The following is a 16769-nucleotide window of genomic DNA, read 5'->3' as shown; positions in this document are numbered from 1 at the left end:
GGAGATGGAAAAGGAGAGTCCTAAACCGATTGAGAGGCAGGAACTCTGTATCATTGAGACTCTGAGACTGACTGTGCATAGAAGCCACCATTCTGTGTCTGAATGGGGTTCAGCTGTACAGAAAGCCCACCACTCTGGGGTTGAATAGAGTGCAGCTGCGTACAGAGCCAGCCATTAGAGGTCTGAATGGAGTTCAGCTGCACACAGACTCAGGTCCAGTTGATGCAGTATAACTCTTATCAGTTGGAATTATACTCTTTCTCCTCCTTCACATAGGAGACAGGAAGGGAGGAGAGAGAGTGAGTAGAGAGAGAGAAAGGAGAGGTGGTGTGCAGCTGTGTGTGTGTATGTCTAAATGTAAAGGTAGTAGTGTGGGACCGGACATATGTTTGACAGGCTGAACCAAAACCCACTTTAACCTCCCGATGACCTTTGTAATGACCCCTGACCCTGAGCTGACCTCACAGGATACAGACTCAGAGAACGACAGAACAGAGCCAGTAAGAAGTGTGTGTATGTACGTGTTTGTGTGTGTGCGCGTATGTGTGCATATGTATGTATGTATGTATGTATGTATGTATGTATGTATGTATGTATGTATGTATGTATGTATGTATGTATGTATGTATGTATATGTGTGTGTGTGTGTGTAGTGAAGATGATTTGCAGTCAGTACTCCTCACTTACTTCAGAGTGCATCCATCACTCTGGGTCTCATTATGTAAATGTCAGCAGTTTTACAACACACACACACACACACACACACGTGTGCATACACACCCTCAAATGCACACAAGTGTGACCAACATAATAATAATAATAATAACATCAACAACATCACTCACATACTCTCATTACCTCACAACCCCTAGGGAAAGGATGACCCTCTGTGTATGTGTGGAAGAGAGCTTGTTTCAATATGTGTGTGAGTGGTAAAAAAAAATTATAAACGGCATGAGCATGTTATTATGCATGTGTGTCTGTGTGTGGATCCGTGATACTGCAGTCATTCGGTCACTGTTGTTAAACTCTTCCAACTGAATCCCTCTCTGACACATAGAGTATAGGATTAGTCTATCAATATAAAGGGCAGTTATAAACTGGGTTATGGTAGATCTATGGTAGGTTAGGGCTATCGAAGTGTCTCTCTGTGTGTGTGTGTGTGTGTGTGTGTGTGTGTGTGTGTGTGTGTGTGTGTGAGTAGCGTAGTAGTAGAGTAGTGGCCTAAGGGCACACACTTAATGTGTTGTGAAAAGCGTTATTAAATGTAATGTTATGTAATATTTTAATTTGAATATAACTGCCTTTATGTTGCTGGACCCCAGGAAGAGTAGCTGCTGCCTTGGCAGGAACTAATGGAGATCCTTAATAAATACAAATGATAGAGTATGATTTCTATTCATGCTGTTGTGTGTATGGTCTCTGCCAGTAAAGTCCATGTGATCCTCTTTACTTTCTAAAGCCAACATCAGTTAAACATCTTTTGAGTAGAAGTTAAGTAGAGAATAATGTTACACAACTATGATAGGGTCTGACTCTGTGGATATAGAGACAGACAGAGAAGCCCAGGTGGCTTAACCCTGTTGTTGGTGGTGGCATCAACTGTGTGTATGTGAGTGTTTCTCAAGTGTCATTCAATGCATTATAGTATAATTCCCTCTTGTTCTCCCTACCATTTAGAAAACACTGAGGTAGAGACAAGAGAGAGAAAGGGAATGAGCGTAAGAGAAAGAGAGAGCAAGAAAAATAAAGTGAAAAATAACGAGAGTGAGGCGAGAAAGCGCGAGATAAAGAGAGAGAGAGAGAGAGAGAGAGAGAGAGTGAAAGGGATAGAGTAAGTAGTGGTATTGTGTAAAGGCTGTTGGTTAGGAGTGTGTCTGAGCTGTGATCCAGAGGGATTTGGTGGGAAGCAGTCAGATGTCAGGTTTCAGACAGCTATAGCCTGACTAAGCCATGCTGAGGAGCGCGCACACACACACACAATATAAAAAGAGTGTTAGGAAAGAAATTCAAATTGACAGAAGAGAGAGAATTAAGACTTAGTTCACTACAAAGGGAGAAAGGAAAGGGGCAAGTTTTTTATGAACTAAAAGGAACATAAAACAATACACATAAACAATACAAGCCTTTAACACGGTCTGTCAAGTCTTCCCATTCAGAGAGGTTAAAGGAGAGAAAGAGGTCCCTCTACAATGAGAGCGAGAGGGAGAGACAGAGAGAGAGAGGAATGAAGAAGAGAGGAGAGACAGGAAGAGGGTAACGTAACTTGGTGATGTAAGATTTGACAAATAAATTATATACAGCTCAGGGCTCCAGCTTTGCATTTGGTTTGCTAACTTGCTAGCTAAGCGGCTAGATGTCAAGATTAAGCTTACTTTCAACTCCCTCCAAAGATTGTCTATGGGGTTGAGATCTGGAGACTGGCTAGGCCACTCCAGGACCTTGAAATGCTTCTTACGAAGCCACTCCTTCGTTGCCCGGGCGGTGTGTTTGGGATCATTGTCATGCTGAAAGACCCAGCCACGTTTCATCTTCAATGCCCTTGCTGATGGAAGGAGGTTTTCACTCAAAATCTCACGATACATGGCCCCATTCATTCTTTCCTTTACATGGATCAGTCGTCCTGGTCCCTTTGCAGAAAAACAGCCCCAAAGCATGATGTTTCCACCCCCATGCTTCACAGTAGGTATGGTGTTCTTTGGATGCAACTCAGCATTCTTTGTCCTCCAAACACGACGAGTTGAGTTTTTACCAAAAAGTTCTATTTTGGTTTCATCTGACCATATGACATTCTCCCAATCCTCTTCTGGATCATCCAAATGCACTCTAGCAAACTTCAGACGGGCCTGGACATGTACTGACTTAAGCAGGGGGACACGTCTGGCACTGCAGGATTTGAGTCCCTGGCGGCGTAGTGTGTTACTGATGGTAGGCTTTGTTACTTTGGTCCCAGCTCTCTGCAGGTCATTCACTAGGTCCCCCCGTGTGGTTCTGGGATTTTTGCTCACCGTTCTTGTGATCATTTTGACCCCACGGGGTGAGATCTTGCGTGGAGCCCCAGATCGAGGGAGATTATCAGTGGTCTTGTATGTCTTCCATTTCCTAATAATTGCTCCCACAGTTGATTTCTTCAAACCAAGCTGCTTACCTATTGCAGATTCAGTCTTCCCAGCCTGGTGCAGGTCTACAATTTTGTTTCTGGTGTCCTTTGACAGCTCTTTGGTCTTGGCCATAGTGGAGTTTGGAGTGTGACTGTTTGAGGTTGTGGACAGGTGTCTTTTATACTGATAACAAGTTCAAACAAGTGCCATTAATACAGGTAACGAGTGGAGGACAGAGGAGCCTCAAAGAAGTTGTTACAGGTCTGTGAGAGACAGAAATCTTGCTTTTTTGTAGGTGACCAAATACTTATTTTCCACCATAATTTGCAAATAAATTCATTAAAAATCCTACAATGTGATTTTCAAGATTTTTTTTCCTCAATTTCTCTGTCATAGTTGACGTGTACCTATGATGAAAATTACAGGCCTCTCTCATCTTTTTAAGTGGGAGAACTTGCACAATTGGTGGCTGACTAAATACTTTTTTTTCCCCACTGTATGTAGGCACCTGAGCTGAGACATAAGGGACACTAGGCATCTACCACCACCCTATCAGATAAGGGGGGCAATGTTTGCTTTTTCGACCCCAACTTTTTATCTGAAATCACCATCACCCAGTAATGAATGTCATTTTTGCAGATTGAAAGTGTTTGAGCTAGCAATGTATCAATATTTATCTTTCAAAATGAAGTATAACATAGCCAATGAATATATAGCACAACTTTGAATTTCACCCCCCCTCCCCTCCTTGCTCCCACACGCTTTTTCAGTTCTGTCCACAAATGTTCTATAGGATTGAGGTCAGGGCTTTGTGATGGCCACTCCAATACCTTGACTTTGTTGTCCTTAAGCCATTTTGGCACAACTTTGGAAGTATGCTTGGGGTCATTGTCCATTTGGAAGACCCATTTGCGACCAAGCTTTAACTTCCTGACTGATGTCTTGCTTCAATATATCCACATAATTTTCCTTCCTCATGATGCCATCTATTTTGTGAAGTGCACCAGTCCCTCCTGCAGCAAAGCACCCCCACAGCATGATGCTGCCACCCCCGTGCTTCACGGTTGGGATGGTGTTCTTTGGCTTGCAATCAACCCCCTTTTTCCTCCAAACATAACGATGGTCATTATGGCCAAACAGTTCTATTTTTGTTTCATCAGACCAGAGGACATTTCTCCAAAAAGTACGATCTTTGTCCCCATGTGCAGTTGCAAACCGTAGTCTGGCTTTTTTTATGGCGGTTTTGGAGCAGTGGCTTCTTCCTTGCTGAGCGGCCTTTCAGGTTATGTCGATATAGGACTCGTTTTACTGTGGATATAGATACTTTTGTACCTGTTTCCTCCAGCATCTTCACAAGGTCCTTTGCTGTTGTTCTGGGATTGATTTGCACTTTTCGCACCAAAGTACGTTCATTTCTAGGAGACAGAACGCATCTCCTTCCTGAGCGGTATGACGGCTGCGTGGTCCCATGGTGTTTATACTTGCATACTATTGTTTGTACAGATGAACGTGGTACCTTCAGGTGTTTGGAAATAGCTCCCAAGGATGAACCAGACTTGTGGAGGTCTACAATTTTTTTTCTGAGGTCTTGGCTGATTTCTTTTGATTTTCCCATGATGTCAAGCAAAGAGGCACTGAGTTTGAAGGTAAGCCTTGAAATACATCCACAGGTACACCTCCAATTGACTCAAATGATGTCAATTAGCCTATCAGAAGCTTCTAAAGCCATGACATCATTTTCTGGAATTTTTCAAGCTGTTTAAAAGGCACTGTCAACTTAGTGTATGTAAACTTCTGACCCACTGGAAGTGATACAGTGAATTATAAGTGAAATAATCAGTCTGTAAACAATTGTTGGAAAAATTACTTGTCATGCACAAAGTAGATGTCTTAACCGACTTTCCAAAACTATAGTTTGTTAACAAGGTATTTGTGGAGTGTTTGAAAAACAAGTTTTAATGACTCCAACCTAAGTGTATGTAAACTTCCGACTTCAACTGTACATGTACATATTACCTCGACTAACCTGTACCCCCGCACATTGACTAGGTACCGGTACCCCTTGTATATACAGCCTCGTTATTGTTATTTTATTGTGTTAATTTTTTTACAACTTTGGTTTATTTAGTAAATATTTTCTTAACTCTTATTTTTCTTAAAACTGCATTGTTGGTTAAGGGTAAGTAAGCATTTCACGGTAAGGTCTACACGTTGTATTCGGCGCATGTGACAAATAACATTTGATTTGATTTGGGTAGGGCCTGAACATCGCAGGCATGGGTAGGGCTCGGGCTTTAAATTCATGCCCGTGCAGGGTCCTAACCGGGTGGTAGCCGGCTAGTAATAACTGTTTAGTTCTCACCATGCAAAGTTAAAACGTTCATCTCTGCCTTCCCACGTACAGCTAAGAGACTAGCCTACTTAAATCAGAGGTCCCCATCTTGAGATTCTGCCTCAGTTCAAATCCTTTATGAGCTACTCCAGTGATACATGCCCCTCTAGTCTGGAGGAATATTTCTGCTCTTCTTACAGGATATTATATCTGTCATAGCTCTTGACACTACTCCCATAGTAACACACAGGTAGGAAAGGCCAATACCTTTCACCTTGAGGAACACAATGTAGCAGGGAAGATTAGCCGGTCATAACAACTGCTCATAGGTAGGTATCTGTCTGAACTGTAACCTCTAGTTCTAACGCACACCATTCACCAGTCTTGATTATGATGATGATGACAATGATGTGTGTGTGTGATCTATCCAGCAGAGAAGGTGAAGGTTAACATACTTCCCTGTCAGTGAGTGTAGTTATTTAACAACATTAGAGCTATCTAAGACCCAGCCAGTACGTAGCAATTCCACGGTAAAGGAATGCACTGAGACTCACAAAAAATGTATGCCAAACAAAACCTATTGATTTCAAAGTTTAACAAAATCACACAACTCTATGCACAAGGATGACTTTTAACAATTTACACAGACAATTTTACTAGGGCTGACCCCATTTAGTCAACTGGTTGATTGTTTTGTCGATAGGCTGTTGGTCGACCAAGATTTTTTTTGTTGAGCAGTGGCAAATATATAAAAATAATTTATTGCACACCTGTCTGATTCACGCCTGGACTTTTCCATTGCGGAGGCCGTGGGGATGGCACACCAGTATCACCAGTAGTACATTACTGTTAATTACCATCATTTCTAATCTACAATGTTTGTTTGGTTACGGTAATTTCTGTTCATGCATTCAATATATTCTTATTACAGTCTTACCGTTTTCACACTTGTGAGAAAAAAGTGGTGGTTTATTTCATTCCATTTAATGTATTAATTGTCTTTTGTTTGGAGCGCTCCTGTCAATCTTGAGTAAGGACATACACCTGATCATGCATAGAAGTAGGCCTAGGCTACCTGGCCTGCACGCAAATGTAGGTGTGTGTGCCCATTTGGGGATCTGATACTATTTCTGATTGTCTTAACTGACCATCACTGTGGAGCTTCTCAAAGTAATTTTTTCATCGCCTCAACCAGCAAGTAAACAAAGTCTGTTTTTACATCCATTGAGAATGACAATAGTTCCTCAATGTAGCCTATTTGAAAAATATTTCTAGGTCTCTCTCTTTCAATAACCACTCAGCATGAAAGAGGGGGGGGGGGGGGGGGGGTCATGCTCTGATCAGGTGGAAACATCATAAAATAGGCCTACCTGATTACTTCTTATCCCTTGCGCAAATAGCCTACAGCTGTGTCGGTCTGTCCGGAGCTCACTGGTGTAAGAAACTGAGGGCCCAGAATATTTTATACGTGTTGCAAGTTCGCTAGCACGACCTTTGGGCCGTACCAAGTTAATAGTTGATAGAATGTTTCAAGTTCCTTGCAGACAGGCCTTGCAGACAATGTCATTTATAGGATATTTATTTTAAATCAGGATATTTTCTACCTGCGGGCTGCAATGTTTTTATTTATTTGTTGGCTTTATGTAGGCTATTTCTACATATTGGCAATGGCAATTTAGATATAATTTAGATTTTTGACATGACATTGATTTTAAGATATGAAGACTTTATTATAAATTAAATTTTTCCACGAAAATGTGCATATGAAAACCATAACTGGCACGCAGATCAGTAGAAATGGTATGATAACTTGGCACTCCAAATGGAAACGGGTGCCGATCGCTGGTGTAGCCTATTACCAGCAACTTCAGAAGCATAATGGCAGAATCTGCAAAGGCCAGCAGCAGTGGGCTGCGGGAGGAGGAGGGTTTTTTCAGGTCGGGAACAGTTTTTTTTCTTCTGGTTAGGCTATATTCTTTAGTAATTTGTGTGTCTTAATTTTTAATCGCAGTGCTTAACGCATCAGACAAGCTCAGTAGCCTACATATAGTTGATTTTATACACACACACACACACACACACATATATATATACACACATACACACCCGTCACTATGGGCGGGCCATAGGGGGCCGAGCCCGCCCCCCAAAATGCTTGTGCCCCCCCCACTTGAGGGAATTTATTATTAAATATACGTACTGTAGGCTAATAATAATTGTGCCCTGCCCTCCCATGCATTTCATATGCCCCCCTTAAGACTGAGGTCTGGCGACGGGTCTGTATATATATATACACACAGTGAGGGGAAAAAGTATTTGATCCCCTGCTGATTTTGTACGTTTGCCCACTGACAAAGAAATGATCAGTCTATAATTTTAAAGGTAGGTTTATTTGAACAGTGAGAGACAGAATAACAACAAAAAAATCCAGAAAAACGCATGTCAAAAATGTTATAAATTGATTTGCATTTTAATGAGGGAAATAAGTATTTGACCCCTCTGCAAAACATGACTTAGTACTTGGTGGCAAAACCCTTGTTGGCAATCACAGAGATCAGACGTTTCTTGTAGTTGGCCACCAGGTTTGCACACATCTCAGGAGGGATTTTGTCCCACTCCTCTTTGCAGATCTTCTCCAAGTCATTAAGGTTTCGAGCCTGACGTTTGGCAACTCAAACCTTCAGCTCCCTCCACAGATTTTCTATGGGATTAAGGTCTGGAGACTGGCTATGCCACTCCAGGACCTTAATGTGCTTCTTCTTGAGCCACTCCTTTGTTGCCTTGGCCGTGTGTTTTGGGTCATTGTCATGCTGGAATACCAATCCACAACCCATTTTCAATGCCCTGGCCGAGGGAAGGAGGTTCTCACCCAAGATTTGACGGTACATGGCCCCGTCCATCGTCCCTTTGATGCTGTGAAGTTGTCCTGTCCCCTTAGCAGAAAAACACCCCCAAAGCATAATGTTTCCACCTCCATGTTTGACGGTGGGGATGGTGTTCTTGGGGTCATAGGCAGCATTCCTCCTCCTCCAAATACGGCGAGTTGAGTTGATGCCAAAGAGCTCGATTTTGGTCTCATCTGACCACAACACATTCACGCAGTTCTCCTCTGAATCATTCAGATGTTAATTGGCAAACTTCAGACGGGCCTGTAAATGTGCTTTCTTGAGCAGGGGGACCTTGCGGGTGCTGCAGGATTTCTGTCTTTCACGGCGTAGTGTGTTACCAATTGTTTTCTTGGTGACTATGGTCCCAGCTGCCTTGAGATCATTGACAAGATCCTCCCGTGTAGTTCTGGGCTGATTCCTCACCGTTCTCATGATCATTGCAACTCCACGAGGTGAGATCTTGCATGGAGCCCCAGGCCGAGGGGGCTCCACTCCCTTTAAGAGTGTGCTCCTAATCTCAGCTCGTTACCTGTATAAAAAGACACCTGGGAGTCAAAAATCTTTCTAATTGAGAGAGGGTCAAATACTTATTTCCCTCATTAAAATGCAAATCAATTTATAACATTTTTGACATGCGTTTTTCTGGATTTTTGTTGTTGTTATTCTGTCTCTCACTGTTCAAATAAACCTACCATTAAAATTATAGACTGATCATTTCTTTGTCAGTGGGCAAACTTACAAAATCAGCAGGGGATCAAATACTTTTTTCCCTCACTGTATGTGTGTGTGTGTGATATATATATATATATATATAAATAAATAAATAAAATCAACTATATGTAGGCTACTGAGCTTGTCTGATGCTTTAAGCATTGCGATTAAAAAAATATATATGAAAAATACACGTTTTAAAATTCCGACCAATCGATTGGTCAAAAGAACAGACGACTTTCGGACGACTATGATTTATTTTGGTCTGGGACAGCCCTAAATTTTACAAAAACACATTCACTGGAAGAACTCTGCAGATGCAACCTTTGGTAACAGAATTTCATAAAAATGTCCTCTGTTTTTTATGTCCACGTTTTCCAAAACCTGTGTTAAATATCTGCTCCGAATTAAGATTCCATGATGTCTGCAGAAAGAATGGGGTGTCAGCTATGGCATGACACATTGACTTTGAAAAAATATATTTTGGTGATTGAACTACAGTAAGTGAAGTGGAATTACACCCGGTAACGGAATTGCGGTAACAGAATTGTTTCATGAATCCGTGATCTGTACTACACAGAAATGCATAATTATGGATATGAATGTAATTCTCTTCATGGTGATGCCTCCTAAATACTGTATGCACACACATGCATAAATATGCAATATCCTCCTTTGCATATTTGGGTATTATTCAACACATTGGCTGTTATTTGAATGAGCTCTGCCCCCAAATCTGAACCAATCATAGAAGTCTATGTTTCACAAGTTTGGACATCAAAGTACAGCACAGTAGAGCACAGTAGAGCTCAGTCGAGTACAGTATAGATCAGTACAATACATTATACATTATGCTCCGTGTACTGAACTATACTTTTGTTTGCTATATTCTACTGTGCTGTACCAAACTTGTGAACCCAACTGTGGTTTGTGACTACAATGATTTCCCATTGTAGCCAATTCAATTGCAGGAATTCCGTTACCAATTTTTGGCAAATTCCGTTACCGATTTTTGGTAACAGAATTTGTTTTAATCACTTAATTCATAAACACAATTAATATCAGTAAAAACACTATAACTAATTGATAGGTCTACCTTTACCTTATTACTTCTGTGAACTTTCATTATCCTCCCTCATGAGGGAGAAAAATTAGAAAACATCTTAAAGATATGTGGGTTTTTGGTAACGGAATTTCAAGGCACAAGGCAATGTTTCTTAAACATTTGTTCAAAATTAAATATAAGTATTGATATTAGTTGTCTTTACTTCAACATTATTGTGTTTTGATGTATTTCTAATACCTTTTAAGAATTTTTCTGGAAGATGTTTTCTAAGACCCCTTTTCCATCTATTTGACCAGTAATCAAAGTCTTTGCTTATTCCTATGGTGGATTTTGTTTTATATACCTTAATTTCTCCGAAATATAGACTCTTAGGGAGGTCACTTCTTTTTTTCTATCCCTCGACTCTCGTAGCAAACCAGCTAAAACAGTTTGGTAGTACTCTCTCCGTCTCTCTCGGCCCCTCTCTCCTCTCTCTGAGCAGCTTGCTTGACTCCTCAACTCAGCAGACAGCGTTTTCCAGTTCTGCAACTACACGCACGCACACACACACAATGCTGCTGTATGTATACATATCAGGGCTCCTGCTGTGAAGGGATGCTGCAATGACTAATGAGTTAAGAACAGAAAGAGAGAAAAATAAAAGTGAGAGAAGAGAGCGGTACAGGGAGAGAACTTTGGTAAGGTATATTTTGGTGAGAAGTGAGCAGGTGTAAATTGAGAGGCCTTGGTGTGTGAATACTGTGCATTGCAAGTAGCAAGTTCTTAATCCAGTTAGGTCATTGAGTACAGTCCACACAGTAGGGTATCAGAGGAAGGAGATTTTGTGCGCACACAAGTGTGTGGGGCACATCAAAGCAGCAGAGCAGCATCTGAAGCTGCATGGAGAGTCTATCTCTCCTCCTCTCCTTAGTTTGCCCTTGACTGAGTGAATAGTACAAACACGTTTCTCCTAGGTAACAGTGGCTCAGTAGCCTTACGATTAGTCACGTCATACACACACACACACACACACACACACACACACACACACACACACACACACACACAGAACGCACACATACACACACCACAGTTGATACCATTCCATTTATTCCGTTCCAGCCATTACTATGAGCCTGTCTGAACATTTTTGAATTTAAAAAATGACAAATACAGCTTGGGTTCAGCCAGTGGACTAGCATACCAAGTCTGGAAAGCACAGTAACTCCACAGAGCAAACCAAACTCTGGAGAGAGATGGGAGGGGGCAAATAACTGCCATTTAGACCCAGTTATGTGTATATAATTTGTTTTTATACTTTTTTTTCAGTAGACCTACTTCTAATGATTGATTGCTGCCGATTATGGTCTTCTCCAGAATTACAGCCTGAAACCTCAAACCAACTCTAACCCTGTCTGATCCTGCCTCTATCCGACCTGTCACACACACACGCTGAGGAAGTTGGAGATTTCCTGTTGGAATGGGACCAGAACAATAACAACACGCAATTAGTGAACGCCAGGGCCACGGGGGTCCAGAGCTGGCCCCTAACCGCTCTGCTGGCCCCCAGAGGGAACAGAGAGGGGGAGAGAGGGGACACTGTAGCCTCTATGGAATGTGACAGGGAGGCCCCCTGTGTCTTCAACCCTCCACCCACTCACCCCTTACCCAATCTACCCCCTCCTCAGTGCACTCCTCCTCTCGCTCTGGCTTTCCCCTCTGATCTAGACTATAGTGGTGTACTCAAACCCTTAAACATATTTGGCATTTTAATATGGAATTAATCTCTTCCTAAACTGAGAACCCAGCGTTAGTTAGAGTAATGGACTAAACTCATATTCAGCTAGGCCCATAATAGACATGTGTATGAACTTCCAAGGCAGCTGGAACTGAATAGTTCAGTCGCATTCATTCATTCAATTATTCAATTCATTAATTCATTCATGCAATCTCTGCTGAGAACATAGCAGTGGGTTTTAAACATAAATAAGAATGCATTCCCTCGTTTTCCTCCAGAGAGAAATGGAGCTAAAAGCCAGAGGATGCATTGAGATATGGTCTCCTCTCCTCATTCTTCACCTCTCCACAGCTTACATATTTCTGTGCTTCCGTTAGGAGTCTTTCCATTAGATGGATTTATCAGCTAAAGGTTCCCATCAGGCATATGGCACAATGCTAACTGAACAGAGCGTTGGCTGAGAATTGATTAGCTATTTGGCTAATGTAAGGTAACAAATCAGCTAGTTAATCCACCGAGTGCCTCCTGTCTGTCTGTCTGTTAGATGCTAAAAAAACAGCAATTTCTGCAAATGTACCCCCCACACTCTGAGACTATGCCTTGCAATGCATTCTTTCTTTCTTTCTTTTTCTCCCCTTCTCCCTCCCTCTTTCCTGACATTAGTGTTCTCCTGAGGCAGTATAGGAGTTGTCCCAGTGTCCCAGTGTCACTAGCTGTAGTTGTCCCAGTGTCACTAGCTGCCATTTAATCACATTTATCATTCCCACGCACACCAACAGCTCCAAGTTCATCTGCACTACAGTATCTCTGCTACTACGCCAGTGTGTATATTCACTGATACAGTATAAAGAAGTGCAGATACTCAAAATCACAGATGATTTAATGTTAGAATGCTGACAACTTTGGCCTAGAGACCTCAGCAGTGGACTGGATGGAATCTGTAAGGCCATAAAAGAAAGAATGCTGGTGGATTCCATCTTCCATTCCAAGTCCCACGCATCAGACAGTTGAAGAGGATGAAACAAAAGTGGCCATCTCCAACCTCTTCTATCCAGTACAATTGGCACTACTGTTCCTCTTTGACTAGTAGAATAGATTCTCACACCACACACAACGTCTGAGGGTCAGTGGTATATGTAGTGATTGAGGGGGAAGAGCTGAAATGGGGCTTGAAGCAGCAATCCTGCTGTTGCAAGGCAAACACACAGCCTCCTGTGCCTTAAAGGTCCTCCATTCATCAGCAGTACTGTACATAATGACAAAATCAACTAGGCGGTTGCTGACATACAGTAAGTTGACATTTTGCATTTAGTAAAGTGTTACCAAGAGAACACTGTACAGTCAGTAACACAATAACACTACAGTCAGATTCTCCTAACTCTTCACTGATCATCTGTGATGTTACCAGTGTTGCTGCTAGCAGATGAAACATGAATGGTTTAGAATAGACGACGCTCCATTAGTTCCCTTCTCCTCCTCCCTTTCTCTCCCCATAGTAAATCATTGATGAGCTGCAGGCCCATAACCACAGCAGAGCAGCAGAGAGCATAGAGGGGGCCATTAGAAAGCATTTAAAATCAAACTGACTCCAAACAGAGAAACAACATGATTATGTTAGATAGGCGATGATCTGCCATACCATCCATCTACTATCCATACATCACAACTCCACACTACAGACAAGAAACACACACACAGATACACTCCATCTCTCCCATTCCCTACTCTTACTCACTCTCTCCCTCTAACCAGGGAGCATATCAAAACTGAAATGATAACTACTGTGAGCATGAATATGTGTGTGTGTGTGTATCCTGTTAAAATACACTGTGGTTGGTTGCCATAATGAGACATCTCTCTGTGTTGTGGAAGAGAGGCAATTAGGCTGGGGATCCTGGCACTGGCACAACCACACACACTAGGCTTGGGTGGTATCCAGATTGTCATACCTTCATACGACCTTGTGCCATAGGCCGTCATTGTACATAAGAATTTGTTCATAACTGACTTGCCTAATTAAATAAAGGTTAAATAAAAAATAAAATACTGGGATATTCTGTAATATCGGTACTTAACACAAGGGGTGCTATTTTCAAACCTCACTGAGCCTCTGTAACCAAAGGTTAGCAATGCTAACAAGTACATGTACAATCCCATAGTGAATGCTAACTAAATGCTAACGAGCGCATTGCAAACATTTTATACAGTCTCTGAACTAAACTATTTGTAGGACAGGCATCCCAGCTCATAAAGTTCTACATGTAACAAAAACATGCTACTCACACTTTGCTGCACACACAAAACAAATATTATATATTGATCCAGGAGGGGTCAAGAGCCTTGCCGGCCTTTCATCCTTGTGTGCTTGTAAACAAACACCACGTGACTGGGGACTGACTACAGGTAAGCTTCATAATGAAAAATTATGTGACAGGTGAAATTAAGAATGCTATCTTTTTTTTAAATCTCCTAACGTATTGCACAAGTTGACTGCAGTTATTTACTTAAAAAGTGGCTACAAATATTCAAATGTATTTAAAAAACGTCAAAATAAAAATCCCGTGGCTATTTCGAAATACCCCAGCATATGGTATATACGGTATACACACACACACACACACACACCGTGTTTTAACAGACAGTCTGAATGAGTTGGCCCTCCAGTGTTTTGGCTCATCTTTTGCTAGCGAGCTGTGATGGATTACATCCTACAGAAAGGAAACCACTGACACAGTTATTTACACAATGCCAAATATGTAATAACACCAGTGGTACAGTAGTAGTACAGACATTCAAAAAATCTGTCTGAGACACTGATCAGAGTGCCTGATCAAATTATTTACAGCTAGAAACATATTTTCCTGGGAGGGAGGGAGGGAGGGAGAAAGGGAGAGCGAGAGAGAGAGGGAGAGAAAGTGACACAAAAACCTTGATGATGGTAAAACTGGTATGTCGGGTTTGTCTTCTGACCTTAACAGAACTCTGGCAGGTAAAGCGTGAGTAACGAATGGTGGGAGAAGTGAGAAAGAACACACACACACACACAGATCCAACTAAAAGTTTTAGGTCAACTTTATTTGTTAAACAGCTATTACAGGATTTCAACTCAATGCACTACGATGCTTTAACTTAGAATGTAAAGCAGTATTGCATAGTAGAGCTAGCTGGCATTAGTGTAGCAAAGATAATATAGAACTTGAGGCCTGCTACCACCCAGTAAAATGCCCATTCCGCCAACAGTTTCCTTTGTGGGTTTGAACTATGATCTCATTGGATTACTGTGGGAGGTCAAAACTAGAATAGCACTGACTGTAGAATTATACTGGCATGAACTCTCTCTCTCTCAGTCTCTCAGTCTGTACAAACTCCAAACCAGTGGTCAACATCAGGCCAGCCATACAGTCTTAGAGATAAATACAGAGGATTTTTTTATAGAGGTTTATAGAAGTTTAAATTGCCTGTAGATGTTTGTTCCTCTGGCTGGACCTCCCAAGGAGAAGTAAAAGTAGCCATTCCACATGTCCTTCTCAGCCTCCAAATGGTCTGCTCAAAGCCAATGTAAAGCAAGCAGTTTACAGCAACTCAAGATGGCCGATTCTGCAAGTCAGAACGGATGACGTGTGCCAGCTAGTATGGCTCCCTGGTCTTCCACTCCACGGACCCTTGCAATAAATCGTAACATTATGCTTAAACTTAACCATAAATCAAAAACAAATAGCTGATTTAGTTCCTCATCAATTCTGACGATATTGCCCATGTTGACTTTGCAGTGAGATCTAGTGAGAACCTATTGAGAACCCTCTTCCAAGCCTGGCTCTGTGACTGGATGGCTGTGGGGAGAGGAAGTCCCATTTCCAGCCCTGTGGTTTCTGCTCCTAACTAGTGGAAGGCTGCTCTGGCCAGTGCCTTGGAGCAGGAAGAGACAGCATGTGGCAACCTATAGTATGAATCAGAGTTTCCCCAGATTCTGTCATCGTTTACATGCAATGACGAGTCAAAGCTCGAGTCGAGTCGTAAGCTTATCCCTGAGGTTACTAGAAGCCTAGGCCCGTAGCCACAAAGTGTCTTGTAGTAGAAAATTGGTCATAAGTGCTGAGAATAGAGACATTTTACTCCTACTCGGGTAAAAATAAACGCTATGCATGAAGCCTCTTTAAATCATAAGAGTCCCACCTAGTCTACAGATATTTAGGAGGCCTCATGAGCTGTCCAAACCAGTTAAGAGTTCCCAGCAGGTGTCTTGATAATAGACATGCAGCTAGTCAGTGGTTCCTGCGCCACATGCAATTAGAGTAGTTAAAATAATGTTTTGATAGTTCTAGACCTACAGTACAAGCAACAGTATCTCTAGCGCTTTTGACAATGATTTCACAAGGCCAATTTCACATGATATGCATAAATACTTATTCCCACTTGGCTAACAAATAAACACGTTTTTCTTTCGATTATTTAATTACATAAAAATTCTACTTTTAACACCCATCAGAATTGGTCAAAAAGAGTAGGTAAAGTGATCGTGTCAGGCGAAAATGATATCAAACGTTTTATCATTGAGTCGTTCCATGTCATTTCGGCAAGCTATGACACCCACCATCTCAGATTGTTCAGATATTGTTTATGTAGTTACTAACAGGTAAGATTGGCATTCCTGAAACATAATTTTGTTGAAATGTAATATCTGAGAAATTAAGCTAATTGATTTCACCCAAATTGGCCATTTTAATTTATAGGATTCAGATAATATTCAATACATATAGTACCAACATCCAATTTGGACCAAACCTCTTCCTGCCAATGTGTAAGACATGAGGAATCAAAAATGTTTTGTCAAAGCCACCCACGAACCCTCCACACTCCATACCAATCCCACCCCAATAACCAGTATCAGTTCTCTATGTTTGAAAAGTAGTATGAAGCTGTGGCTTGGAGTATTGCTTCTCCATACTATGTCATG

General features: G+C 41.6%; 1 protein-coding gene across 14 annotated transcripts in view; it reads right to left on the bottom strand.

The window, feature by feature from the left end:
* Nucleotides 1–16769, bottom strand: part of LOC311129928 (peripheral plasma membrane protein CASK) — a 172709-nt gene that overhangs the window by 112038 nt on the left and 43902 nt on the right. The window contains exon 1 of one of the 14 annotated variants that reach the window (XM_084162485.1): nt 6804–6867. The exons of the other annotated variants lie outside the window; for them this stretch is intronic. The gene's annotated coding sequence lies outside the window, so the exon portion shown is untranslated. Of the gene's footprint in view, nt 1–6803; nt 6868–16769 lie in introns of those variants that run through there. 14 annotated transcript variants of the gene reach the window in all.

The sequence above is a fragment of the Coregonus lavaretus genome (assembly GCF_964263955.1).
Source record: "Coregonus lavaretus genome assembly, chromosome: 5".
Lineage (NCBI taxonomy): Eukaryota > Metazoa > Chordata > Actinopteri > Salmoniformes > Salmonidae > Coregonus > Coregonus lavaretus.
Note: the sequence above shows the minus strand (reverse complement) of the source record. Positions and strands in the feature narration are given on the sequence as shown.